This window comes from Hypanus sabinus, chromosome 10 (genome assembly GCF_030144855.1).
Source record: "Hypanus sabinus isolate sHypSab1 chromosome 10, sHypSab1.hap1, whole genome shotgun sequence".
Taxonomy (NCBI): Eukaryota; Metazoa; Chordata; class Chondrichthyes; order Myliobatiformes; family Dasyatidae; genus Hypanus; species Hypanus sabinus.
The window spans coordinates 152,471,679-152,485,721 of NC_082715.1; positions in this window are offsets into that span (position 1 = coordinate 152,471,679).

The window sequence follows — 14,043 nt, forward strand, 5'->3', positions numbered from 1 at the left end:
ACACGACTTGTACATTAACCCTTTCAATCAAAAATCATTGTCATGAACCTCCTCTGGACCCTCTCCAATGCCAACACATCTTTTCTTAGATAAGGGGCCCAAAACTGCTCTCAATGATCCAAGTGCCTTATAAAGCCTCAACAATGCATTCTTGCTCTTATGTTCTAATCCTCTCAAAATGTGTGTTGACATTGCATTTGCCTTCCTTACTACTGACTCAAACTGCAAGTTAACCTTTAGGGAATCCTACATGAGGACACCCAAGTCTCCTTGCACCTCTGATTTTTGAATTTTCTCAGTTTATAAAACTTATAACAAAAGTGCATGACTGTACACTTCCCTACACTTTAAATAATTTTCCACTTTGTGTATTCTCCCATTCTGTCAAATCCTCTGCAGCCTCCCAGCTTCCTCAACACTAGCTGCCCCTCCACCTGTTTTCACATCATCCACAAACCTGCCCACAAAGCCATCAATTCCGTCATCCAAATTATTTGCATATAACCTGAAAAGAAGTGGTCCCAACACTGGCAGCCAACCAGAAAAGGCCCCCTTTATTCCCACTCTTTGCCTCCTGCCAGTCAGCCAATCTTCTGAGTATGCTAGTATCTTTCCTGTAATATCATGGGCTCTTGTTAAGCAGCCACTAAATCTCATTTGTTATATTTGCCTGTTATTTCCTCAAAGAACTCCAACAGATTTGTCAGGCAATATTTCCCCTTAAGGAAACCATGCTATTTTATCATGTGCCACCATGTACTCTTAATAAACTTCCCTTAATAATGGACTGCCACATCTTCCCTACCACTGAAATTAGGCTAACTGGTATATAAATTTACTTTCTTCTGCCTCTCTCCCTTCTTGAAAAGAGTGCTGTTTTCCATTATGTACCAAGACACCAAGCATTCACAATGATGCATCACTCTGCAATTTGATGCACTGACCAACACAGATTGTTGCCAAGAGGAGCTGTACACAATGCCCAGCAGAATTTTCTATCCATTTTATTTCTTTCCTCTAGGAGTAATGATTCTTCTGGGCTACAGCACTTAGTATCCTTCTGTGTTGTTATGAGATTATTTGACCCAGGACAGCAAACCATTAATCCTATTTACCAACCCCCTCTTCCCCCACCCATTTGCTCCCCCTTGGATTCTTTTTGCTATTAACCTACACTAAGAGATAATTTGCATTTGCCAAGTAATCTATCAGCATGGTTTTGGGATGTCAGTGATGACTTGTGTTTGCAGGAGGATGCACAAATTCCACGTGGAAAGCAGCCAAGCTCAGGGTTGAACTGCGTTCTCTGGAGCTGTGATACAGTAGCACTTTCTGTTTTTCCACAATATGCTGTGATATCTAGTCACCCTTCAACTATTTCAAGAAATAACTACTAGACTGAAATACTTTTTCTTCATTTGTGCTATTAATTTGTCTCTCTTGTAGTATACATGTATATTTGTCATTTTACAATTTTACCTCCATGACCTTCATTCACAAAACCCATCAGCCTTATCAAACTTGTTGATGCTTTGATCCCTGTCACTACTGTTGATTTTCTTTAAGTATATAAATTCAATCAACACACAAAAATGCTGGAGGAACTGAGCAGGTCAGGCAGCATTAAAAGAGGGGAATGAACAACTGATACTTCAGGCCAACATTAGGACAAATACCCCCCCCCCCCCCCGCATTAGTTTAAATTGGTTCATTATTGACATATGTACAAGGAAAAAATTGCCTTGCATAACAAACAAAAGTTCCACAACATTAATTATTTGACATTGTACTCTGGGCACTTTATTAGGTACACCTGTACACCTTGTTATTGCAAATACATAATTAGCCAATCAAATGTTCAGACCAAATATCAGAATGGGAAAGAAATATGATCTAAGTGATTTTGACTGGAATGATTATAGATGTCAGATGGGGTGATCTGAGTATCTGAAAAGCCACTGATCTCTTGGGATTTTCACACACACCAGTCTCTAGAGTTTACAGAGAATGGTGCAAAAAACAAAAAAAAAATCATCCAGTGAGTGGCAGTTCTGTGGGCAAAAATGCCTTGTTGATGACAAAGGTCAGAGGTGAACGGTGTGACTGACAGGAAGGTGACAATAACTCAAGTAACCATGTGTTACAACAGTGCTGTGCAACTGAATATACAACACATCAAACCTTGAAGTGGATGGGCTTCAGCAGCAGAAGACCATGAACATACACTCAGCGGCCACTTTATCAAGTACAGGAGGTAGCTAATAAAGTGGTGATTAAGTGTATTTGGCTACAACCTAGTTTAAGTGAAACAAACACAAAATGCTAGAAGAACTCAGGAGGTCAGGCAACATCGATGCCGAGGAATAAACAGTCAACGTTTCAGGCTGAGACCCTTCATCAAGATCTTGCGTGTTGGCCTTAAATGTTGACTGTTTGTTCCTACAAAACAGGAAAGATGGATAACGGCTGGTCCCAGGACAAATCATTAATCTCCGTTGCACAAACCAGTCCCCTTCTGTGGATACCTCTGGGCATATCCTTTTGCTGGGTAGAAAATGTTGCTTATTTTTATAGAAACACTGATGTCTGGAATAAGTCTTCCTTCATCCTACATCCTACTAAATCAGTGGCAAGGGTATTATTTAAAGTAAATTTATTATCAAAGGACATATATGTTGCCATATACCACCCTGAAATTCATTTTCTTGCAGGCATTCACAATAGACACAATGAAATCACTGAAAAGCTGCCTGCAAGGTGTACAAAGAAAATGTGCAGAAGACAACAAACTATCCAAATGCAAAAAGAAAAAGAAACAAAATAATAAACAAACAAATAAATAAATAATCAATAAATATTGAGAAGTTGAGTTGAAGGTTCCTTGAAAGTGAGTTCATAGTTTGCGGATGAGTGAAGATGAATGACACTATACCCTCCGGTTCTAGAGCCTGATAGTTGAAGGGTATTAACTGTTCCTGAACCTGGTGGTGCGAGTCCTGAGTCTCCTGTATCTTCTTCCTGATGGCAGCAGTGAGAAGAGAGGATGGGTGGTGGGGAGAAGATCCTTGATGATGGATGCTGGTTTCCTGAGACACTGCTCCTTGTAGATGTGTTCAGTAGTGGGGAGGACTTTACCCTTAATGGACTGTGCTGTATCCGCTACATTTTATAGGATTTTTCTGTTCAAGGGCATTGGTGTTTTTATACCAGGTGGTGATGCAGCTAATCAATATTCTCTCAACTGTGCACTATTTGAAGGAAGGTTTCCAATATCTTCTGTGGACAGTTAGAGTTGTAAAGCAAATGTGTTTGTGACTATAATGCACAATTTAAAGCAAACTAGGTTTTTTTTTAATTGCAGAGTTTTAATCTGTGCAGGAGTTGTTGTGATCTATGTGACTGTGACAGTTTTCTCTGGTTACATACACGCTGACATCCCACTGGTGAAATGGAGGGGGGAGTAGTGTCCCCTGCATGATCTGTGAAAGATAGCTACAAAATGAAATGGATTTCAAAAGTTCAAAAGTACATTTCTTACTGAAGTATGTGTACCATATACATACAGCCTTGAGATTCCTCTTCTTGCAGGCAGCCTCAAAACGAACCCAATTCACAAAAAAAACCCACCAAGACTATCAAATGTCTAAAGTGCAAAAAAAAAACTTGCAAGCAATAAAAAAATAAACAAATAATATATAGACCACGAACCACAGAGACCACAGCCATGGATCCAGTTCAGCATTGAGGCAAGGGAAGCCTCTCCAGGAGCTCCAGGCACTGCTGGTACAGTACACAGTAAAAACAAAACAATGTTCCTTCAGGACCCTAGTGCTACATATAACCATATAACATATAACAATTACAGCAAGGAAACAGGCCATCTCGGCCCTTCTAGTCCATGCCAAACGCTTATTCTCACCTAATCCCACTGATGTGCACTCAGCCCATAACCCTCCCTTCCTTTCCTGTCCATATACAGATCCAATTTTGCTGTAAATGACAATACTGGACCTGCCACTACCACTTCTACTGGAAGCTCATTCCACACAGCTACCATTCTCTGAGTAAAGAAATTCCCCCTCATGTTACCCTTAAACTTTTGCCCCCTAACTCTCAACTCATGTCCTCTTGTTTGAATCTCCCCTCTTCTCAATGGGAAAAGCCTATCCACGTTAACTCTATCTATCCCCCTCATAATTTTAAATACCTCTATCAAGTCCCCCCTCAACCTTCTACACTCCAAAGAATAAAGACCTAACCTGTTCAACCTTTCTCTATAACTTAGGTTCTGAAACCCAGGTAACATTCTATTAAATCTTCTCTGTACTCTCTCTAATTTGTTGACATCTTTCCTATAATTCAGTGACCAGAACTGTACACAATACTCCAAATTTGGCCTTACCAATGCCTTGTACAATTTTAACATTACATCCCAACTCCTATACTGAATGCTCTGATTTATAAAGGACAACATACCAAAAGCTTTCTTCACCACCCTATCCACATGAGATTCCACCTTCAGGGAACTATGCACCATTATTCCTAGATCACTCTGTTTTACTGCATTCTTCAATACACTACCATTTACCATGTATGTCCTATTTGGATTATTCCTACCAAAATGTAGCACCTCACACTTATCAGCATTAAGCTGATAATTACATGAAACACAAAACTACACTAGACTATGTGAGACAGCACAAGGCTATACTAGACGACATAAAGCAACATAAAAACTGCACTAGACTACAGACCTGCACAGGACTACATAAAGTGCACAAAACAGTGCAGGGCAGTACAATAATTAATAAACAAGACAATAGGCACAGTAGAGGACAAATTACAAAATAATAATAAATGATGTAGATGTCAGTATAGACTCTGAGTATTGAAGTGTCTGGTAGCTTGTGGGAAGAAACTGTTGCACAGTCTGGTCGTGACAGCCTGAATGCTTCGGTAACTTTTGCCAGACAGCAGGACGGAGAAGAGTTTGTGTGAGGGGTGAGTGTGGTCCTTCACAATGCTGATAGCTTTGCAGGTGCAGCATGTGGTGTAAATGTCTGTAATAGCGAGAAGAGAGACCCCGATGATCTTCTTCACTGACCTCACTATCCGCTGCAAGGTCTTGTGATCCGAGATGGTGCAATTTCTGAACCAGGCAGTGATGTAGTTACTCAGGATGCTCTCAATACAACCCCTGTAGAATCAGGAGGGGGGTGAGAGATGGACTTTTCTCAGCCTTCGCAGAAAGCAGAGATGCTGCTGGGCTTTCTTGCCTATGGAGCTGGTGTTGAGGGACCAGGTTGTCCCTCAACTTGAGGGACAAAGTTGTTTAAAGTGTTTACAGTGCAGTGGGGTGATTGGGGTAATAGATAAAGGGGTTGGGGGCAGCTGACTAGAATGATTGATCAGATTAACTTCCTGGAGGAAGAAACTTTTAAAATGGTGTGATTTTCTTTTTTGTTTTTTGTTTTAATAGTCCTACAACATGTTCCAGAAAGGAGCTTTTGTAAAAGGTAGCTTGCAGGGTGGGTGGTGTCCACAATGACTTTTCCTGCCCACTTCCTTGTGCTGGACACATACAGTGATGGTAGGCTGCAGCCAATGACCTTTTCTGCTGACCTGCCAGTTTGCTATCGTTCTCTCATATACCCTCTCTCTCATATGCTCTCATGTACTGTGAGAGGATGCTGCACAAACCAGACAGTAATGACTGATGTGAGGATACTCTCTATGATGGCAGTGTAGAATTGCACTAGGAAGTTCTGGGGAAGATGGAGTTTCCCTATTTCTCTTCCACCTCCCACTCCTCTTTATTTTCCTCAGTTCATTTTCACTGAGGACTAATTTTAAACATTTGTCAAATATTAACAGTGCAGCTGAGCACCAGGCCAATAGTTCAATTGCTTCCCCTTGCTGTGCTTTGCTGGGGCCTTTCTAATCTCAGCACAAACCTCTCAGAAAATGGGATGAAAGTCCATTTAAAAACACCGAATCTTCCAAATGTGGCATCAATTGGATGTGAAATTTGAACTGCAAATAACATATTAGCTCAAGCTGACGCAGATCAGCGGCGTCATCTGGTTCCATTGCCAGTCAAACGATTTAAGGTTAGAGATCATCGTTACCAATTACTTTGCTTCATCTGTATTATCACCATCTGCTCCTCAGAGAATTATAAAATGGCCCTACACCCCCTGCAAGTTGGTGTTGATTTTTGTTAATTTTCATAGTAATTTGGGAAATTAATAACTTACATAAAGGTTGTATGAAATTTAGTAATCAGCAAAGCAATATTCCAAGCATTGGCCAAGTAATTTCAAGTATTTTATTTATTATTAGAGTTATTCCTGTCAATTACCCCTCTTTCCATTTGGATATTTTATTTGATTTTTTTCATATGAAAACCTTTCCTGGTGAAACACATTTTTCCTTTCCTTCAATAAAACTTTAACATACGTTAAAATTAAGAAGACTATGTCATAGTTCCAATCAATCCTAGTTCTGGGAAATCCAGCAGCTTGGATAGAAGACTGATTGGCAGATAGAAAGCAAAGGGTAACGGTGAATGGGTGTTTCTCGGAATGGCAGGTGGTGACTAGTGGGGTGCCACAGGGCTCGGTATTGGGACCACAGCTGTTTACCATTTACATCAATGATTTAGATGAAGGCATTGAGAATAACATCAGTAAGTTTACTGATGATATTAAGCTGGGTGGCAGTGTGACATGTGATGAGGATGTTAGGAGAATTCAGGGTGACTTGGATAGGCTGAGTGAGTGGGCAGATACTTGGCAGATGACGTTTAATGTGAATAAGTGTGAGGTTATCCACTTTGGGAGTAAGAACAGGAAGGCAGATTATTATCTGAATGGTGTAGAGTTAGGTAAGGGAGAAATACAAAGAGATCTAGGAGTCTTTGTTCATCAGTCACTGAAGGTGAATGAGCAAGTGCAGCAGGCAATGAAGAAGGCTAATGGAATGTTGGCCTTTATTACAAAGGGAATTGAGTACAAGAGCAAGGAAATCCTTTTGCATTTGTACAGGGCCCTGGTGAGACCACACCTGGAGTATTGTGTACAGTTTTGTTCTCCAGGGTTAAGGAAGGACATCCTGGCTGTAGAGGAAGTGCAGCATAGATTTACAAGGTTAATTCCTGGGATGTCCGGACAGTCTTACGCAGAGAGGTTAGAGAGACTGGGCTTGTACACGTTGGAATTAAGGAGATTGAGAGGGGATCTGATTGCAATTTATAAGATTATTAAGGGATTGGACAAGATAGAGGCAGGAAATATGTTCCAGATGCTGGGAGAGTCCAGTACCAGAGGGCATGGTTTGAGAATAAGGGATAGGTCATTTAGGTCTTATAATAATCTTATAAATTGCAATCTGATCCCCTCTCAATCTCCCTAATTCCAACGTGTACAAGCCCAGTCTCTCTAACCTCTCTGCGTAAGACAGTCCTGACATCCCAGGAATTAACCTCGTGAATCTACGCTGCACTTCCCCTACAGCCAGGATGTCCTTCCTTAACCTTGGAGACCAAAACTGTACACAATACTCTAGGTGTGGTCTCACCAGGGCCCTGTACAAATGCAAAAGGATTTCCTTGCTCTTGGATGCTGGAGGGTGGGAGGGAGGGAAGGGCTTGATTTGCTGTTATTTTGTTGCTAGTTGTGTTCCGTTTTTGTTGTGTGTTACCAAGTATTGTGGGCATGCTGTGTTTCCACAAGAATGTATGGCAACACTTCAGAACTGTCCTTAGCCTTGGCTATGTTAGTTATTAACACAAACAATGCATTGCATGATATGTTTTATATACATGTGATAAATAAATTAATCTGACTGAATCTGGGAGTGCCTTTTAGCTAGAACAATTAAAAATTGAAGAAAGCAGGAAATCTCTTAGACACGAGGAAATCTGCAGATGCTGGAAATCAAGCAACACACACAAAATGCTGGTATGGTGAGAGCAGATGTACGTGAAGTGGGAGAGATGTGTTTGAAAGCAGAGTTGATGGTGGTGGAAATGAAGCCCCTTTGTTTAAAAAAGGAAGACATCTCCTTCATCCTGGAATGAAAAGCCTCATCCTGAGAGCAGATGCAGCGGAGACAGAGGAATTGCGAGGAGGAGATGGCATTTTTGCAAGAGACAGGGTGGGAAGAGGAATAATCCAGGTAGCTGTGAGAGTCTGTAGGCTTATAGTAGATATCAGTAGATTGGCCATCTCCAGAGATGAAGACAGAAAGATCAAGAAAGGGGAGGGAGGTGTCAGGAATAGACCAGGTAATTTGAGGGCAGGGTGAAAGTTGGAGGCAAAGTTAATGAAGTCAATGAGCTCAGCATGCGTGCAGGAGGCAGCGCCAATGCAGTTGTTGATGTAGCGAAGGAAAAGAGTATAGGCGAAGGATACCCGTATAGGCTTGGAACATGGACTGTTCCACAAAGCCAACATAAAGGCAGGCATAACTGGGACCCATGCGAGTTCCCATGGCTACACCTTTTGTTTGGAGGAAGTGGGAGGAGCCAAAGGAGAAAATATTGAGAGTAAGAAATAATTCCACTAGATGGAGGAGAGTGGCGGTAGAGGGGAACTGGTTAGATCTGGAATCCAAGAAGAAGCTGAGAGCTTTGAGACCTTCCTGGTGTGGGATGGAGGTATATAGGGACTGGATGTCCATGGTGAAAATAAGGCTGTGGGGGCCAGGGAACTTAAAATCTTTGAAAAAATTCAAAGCGTGAGAAGTGTCACAAACATAGGTGGGAAGGGACTGAACAAGGGGGGATAAAACAATGTCAACGTATGCAGAAATGAGCATAAGATGAGAATCTCTTAGGTTCATTTGGCCAGGGAACATCTAGGAAAAAAGTACAGTTGACATTTCAGACTGAAGCCCCTCAGCAGGACTGGAGAAAAAGGCTGAGGTATAGATTTGAAAGATGGGGGGAGGAGGGGGAGAGAGAAACACCATGTAATAGGTAAAATTGGAGGGGGGGGATGAAGTAAAGAGCTGGGAAGCTGATTGGTGAAAGAGATAGAAGGCCATGGAAGAAAGAAAAAAGGGGATGAGCACCAGAAGGAGGCAAAGAGATGATATGAAAGAGGGACAAGGGGATAGGAATTGAAGAGAAACTTTGAGAAATAGCTGTTCATGCCATCAGGTTGGAGGCGACTCAGACGGAATATAAGGTGTTGTTCCTCCAATCTCAGTGTGGCCTCATCGTGACAGTGGAGGAGACCATGGATAGACATATCAGAATGGGAATGGGAAGTGGAATTAAAATGGGTGCCACTGGGAGATCCTGCTTGTCTGGCAGACCGAGCATAGGTGTCCCCCAATCTACATCGGGTCTCACCAATATACAGGAGGCCACACCAGGAGCACCGAACACAGTCAATGACCCCATCAGACTCACAGGTGAGGTGTCACCTCATCTGGAAGGACTGTTTGGAGCCCTGAATGATAGTGAGGGCAGGTATCGCATTTGTTCAGCTTGCAAGGATAAGTGCCAGGAGGGAGATCAGTGGGGAGGGATGAATGGACAAGGGAGTTGCATAGGGAGCGATCCCTGCAGAAAGCAGAAAGTCAGAGAGAGGGAAAGCTGTGCCTGGTGGTGGGATCCCGTTGGAGGTGGCAGAAGTTTCAGGGAATTATGTGCCGGACATGGAGGCTGGTGGGATGGTAGGTGACTGTACTTTTTTCCATTGATACTGCCTGGCCTGCTGAATTCCTCTAGCAAATGTATTGGTCGGATTTCCAGCATCTGCAGATTTTCTCTTGTTTGGAGCACCTATTAATACTGTCTACAGTGAACCTCTCATTATTTGCTCTCCAACAATTTGGAAATTGCAACGGTTGGTCACCTGGTTCACCAGGTGATGCCTGGAACACTCCCATTAACTGGGACCTCGGGTCCCACATACCCTTCCCATTGGTTGGTGCTGGGGTTCAGGCCTCCCTTTCCACTCCCTGAATCCAGTTCATGCACTTCCTTCTCCACTCCTGGAATCCAGTTCCTGCACTCCCTTTCCACTCGTTTTCATGCTCCTTTTAAATTTACATGGTTAGACAGTATTTAATATTAGTATCTTTGAAAAGAGTTATCAGATTTTTCAATCTAAAAAACTTTTTCAGAATTTATTCCTTTGCCCTCCACTGAGCTCTAGGAAATAAAGTTTTAACTTATCCAACTCCAAAGAATTAAACAAGTTAGGACTTTATTCCCTGAAATGTAGAAGACTGTGGGTGGGTGGGGTGGTAGATTTGACAGAGATGCATAAAATTATGAGGGGTATAGATACACTAAATGCAAGCAGACCTTTTCCACTGGGGTTGGGTGAGATCAGAACTAGAGGTGATAGGTTAAAGGTGAAAAGTGAAACATTTAAGGGGAACGTGAGGGGATTTCATTCAGGTGGTGGTGAGGGAGAGTGTGAAATACGCTACCAGCAGAAATAGTGAATGCGGGTTCAATTTCAACATTTAAGAGAAGTTTAGATAACTATATGGATGGGAGGGGTATGGTTCCTCCTGCTTCGTGTGTGTTGGGGTATGAATGAAAATGACATCCAATAGACCAGAAAATCTGTTAGTCCTGCACCATGTAATACGCCAGGTTACCAGAGTTTTACTGTACACTGGTATTGGCACCATTCATTTTCTTGCAGGCATACTCAATAACTCCAATAACTATAACAGAATCAATGAAAGACCACATCAACAGAACAGACAACCAGTCTGCAAAATACAACAAATTGTGCAAATATAAGTATAAGAAAAAAGTAATAAATAGTGTGAACCTGAGATGGAGAGTCCCTGAAAGTCTGGGAACAGTTCAGTGATGGGGCAAGTGAAGTTGAGTGAAGCTATCCCCTTTGGCTCAAGAGCCTGATGTTTGAGGTGTAAGAACAGTTCCTGTACCTGGTGGTGTGAGTCCTGAGGCTCCTGTACAATTCTTCCGGATGACAGCAGTGAGAAGAGAGCATGACCTGGGTGTTGGATGGTGGGGTGCCTGATGATGGATGCTGCTTTCTGGTGACATGCTCCATGTGGATGTGCTCAATGGTGATGAAGGCTTTACCTGTGATGGACTGGGCCATATCCACTACTTTTGTAGGATTTTCCATTCAAGAGTATTGGTGTTTCCATTCCAAGCCATGGTATCAATATCCACCACAGTCAATATCCTCTCCACCATGCATCTATAGAAGTTTGTCAAAGTCTTAGATGTCATGCCAAATCTTTTCATGTGTTTGAAGGAACTTTAAAGGAAGTTAAAAGTGCTGCCGTGCTTTCTTTATAATTGCACTTGAATATGACATTAGCCTCACAGCCATAAGTGTAAAATGAGTAGAACTAAGCACACAGCCTTGTGGTGCAGCTGTGCTGATGGAGATTGTGGAAGAGGTCATTTTGCCAATCTGAACTGACTGAGGTCTGCAACTGAGGATTTCTAGGATCTAGTTGCACAAGGAGGCATTGAGGCCAAGGTCTTGAAGTTTATTGATGATTAGTTGTGAGGGACTGCCGAGCTGTAGTCAATAAAGAGCATCCTGATGTATGCATTGTTGCTGCCCAAATGTTCCCGGGTTGAGTGAAGAGCCACTGAGATGACATCTGCTGTGAACCTGTTGTGTCAGTAGGCATACTGGAGCAGATCCAAGTCGCCTCTCAGGCAGGAGTTGATGTGTTTCATCATCAACCTCTCAAAGTACTTCATCACAGTGAATGTAAGTGCTACTGGGCAATAGTCGTTGAGACAGGTCACCACACTATTCTTCGGCACATATAACTTATGTCCCCATATCCTACCCTGAGATTCATTTTCTTTCAGCCATTCACAGTAGATTAAAAAACTACAACAGAATCAACAGAAAACTACACACAAGAACAAAGACTGACAAACAATCAATGTGCTAGAAAAGACAAACTGCAAATACACATTCTCATTGTTAATCATCCTTAGTTCCAAAGCTTCTCTGCGACAAAACCCTAGGCTCAAACGATTCACTGAACCTGCTAGGACAATACAGCAGTGTTGAGTCTGTCCACTGATAACAACTCATCAACAATCTGGATGATTATGCACAACAGTGAGGGCTATAATCTTGCTGTTTGAAGGAAGATCTTCCTAGTCAGCTGAGGGCAATGCTGCTTGTTGAGGTGTGAGGTGTGTGTTCACAGAAGTCATTCTCCACTCTCCCCTTTCCTCTTTCCTCTCTCCACTCTCCCTTTTCCCCTTTCCACTCTCCTCTTTCCCCTTTCCTCTCTCCACTCTCCCCTTTCCTCTTTCCTCTTTCCCCTCTCCACTCTCCCCCTCTCCCCTTTCCTCTTTCCCCTCTCCACTCTCCCATCTCCCCATTACCCTTTCCCTCTTCACTCTCCTGTCTTCACTCTCCCCTCTCCCCTCTTCACTCTCCCCGCTCCACTACAAACATGTACAAACATGGACTTGCCTTCAGCTGCACTGGCCCTGAGCTCTGGAATGTAAACACTTGTCTAATGATGTTCTGTGGAGCAGCCTGGAATAGTTCTCTATGACGTTGCTTAAAGTTTTACCAGTTTATTTAAAATGTAAGCGTGAATGTTACTGCGTGACCTTCCCCACTCCGGAAAGGTGGAGGTCAAAAGGTGAAATATTTAAGGGGGACCTGAGTGGCGAACGAGCTGGCAGCTGAAGTGGTGGATTCAACATTTAAGTAGACGGATGGCTGGGTGGGACCAGGCAGAATAAGAGTTCAGCACAGGCTGCTTGGATCAAAGCTTGGATCACACCACCCTAATCAGTTCCATCTTGGCCTTCCGCTTTTTTGATGGGGATCCATATGGTGGGGCTGAGGTGATTCGTGTTGAGGTTGGATACTTAGACAGTGATCCACTGGGAGTTTACTTAATGATTGAATTACAGCATCAACACTGATCTTCAAACCTCATTAGGACCAGCCATAATATGACGGAGGTTCCTGCTGTTGGGTATTAAAGCTAATGGTTAAACACTATGTTCATAATGCAAATACTTAACAGTCAATGCCTAATCTAGTTGGAAGTTAACATTAAGAAAGAAAATGCTATAGTGGCAATTCTGGCAGGAAAATAATTTCCTTAAAAAACAAACTTCTCGATTAGCAGCCACCATTGTGGATCCATGGTTTGATCTTGGTTTCTGTGTGTTCTTCTCTCCCCAAACTATCTTCTGTGCCTTGCATCTAATCACACCAAATCTATAGGTTTACTTCTAACTTTCAGAATGGAGCTGTCTGGAGATTATTGTGAACAATTGCAGAATTCTGGCAAAGGTACCTGAGCAGGAATATAACACAACGGGATTAAGTTAGTCACTTGACATTTGGGAAATCAAATATTCTCTTAAGAACAGCGATAACAAAGTAAGGAGCTTTTCAGAGAAAATTCTGAGGGACAAGATTACACTACACTTGGAAACATGGGGGCTGATCACAAATATCCAGTATTGTGTTTTTGAGGGAGGTCCTGTCTGAACACTGGGTTTTCCCAATGACAACCCATTTCAATTCTGCTCTCCATTCCTACTCTGACACATCAATCCATGGCCTTTTCTACTGTCACAATGAGGCTGCTCTAATTGGAGGAGGAACACCTCATTTTCTCTCTGCCTCATGATATGGACACAGCTCTCCACAAACACACGCAGCTTATGGCAAGGTCTGCACACCATCGCACACTTCAAAGCTAAACGCAGTGGAGTTTACAACATCGCTGCCTCTCTCCCAGATGAGCTAAATCTTTCTTATCAGTCCCCGAGGAGAGCTGCACTTTGGTCATCTCTGAGGCTGAAGTACACAGGTGTTTTGCAAGGCTGTGGAACCAGACGGCATCCAAGCTGGGTACTCAGGATGTGCGCGGCACAACTGGCAGGTGTGTTTACAGCCATTTTTAATCTCGTCCTCTCCCAGTGTGGACTGCCCTCATGCTTCAAAACATCCACCAATGTCCCTGTAACCGAAAAGACCAAGGTAACATATCTGAACGACTGGTGTCCTGTCGCACTCACATCAAAAATAA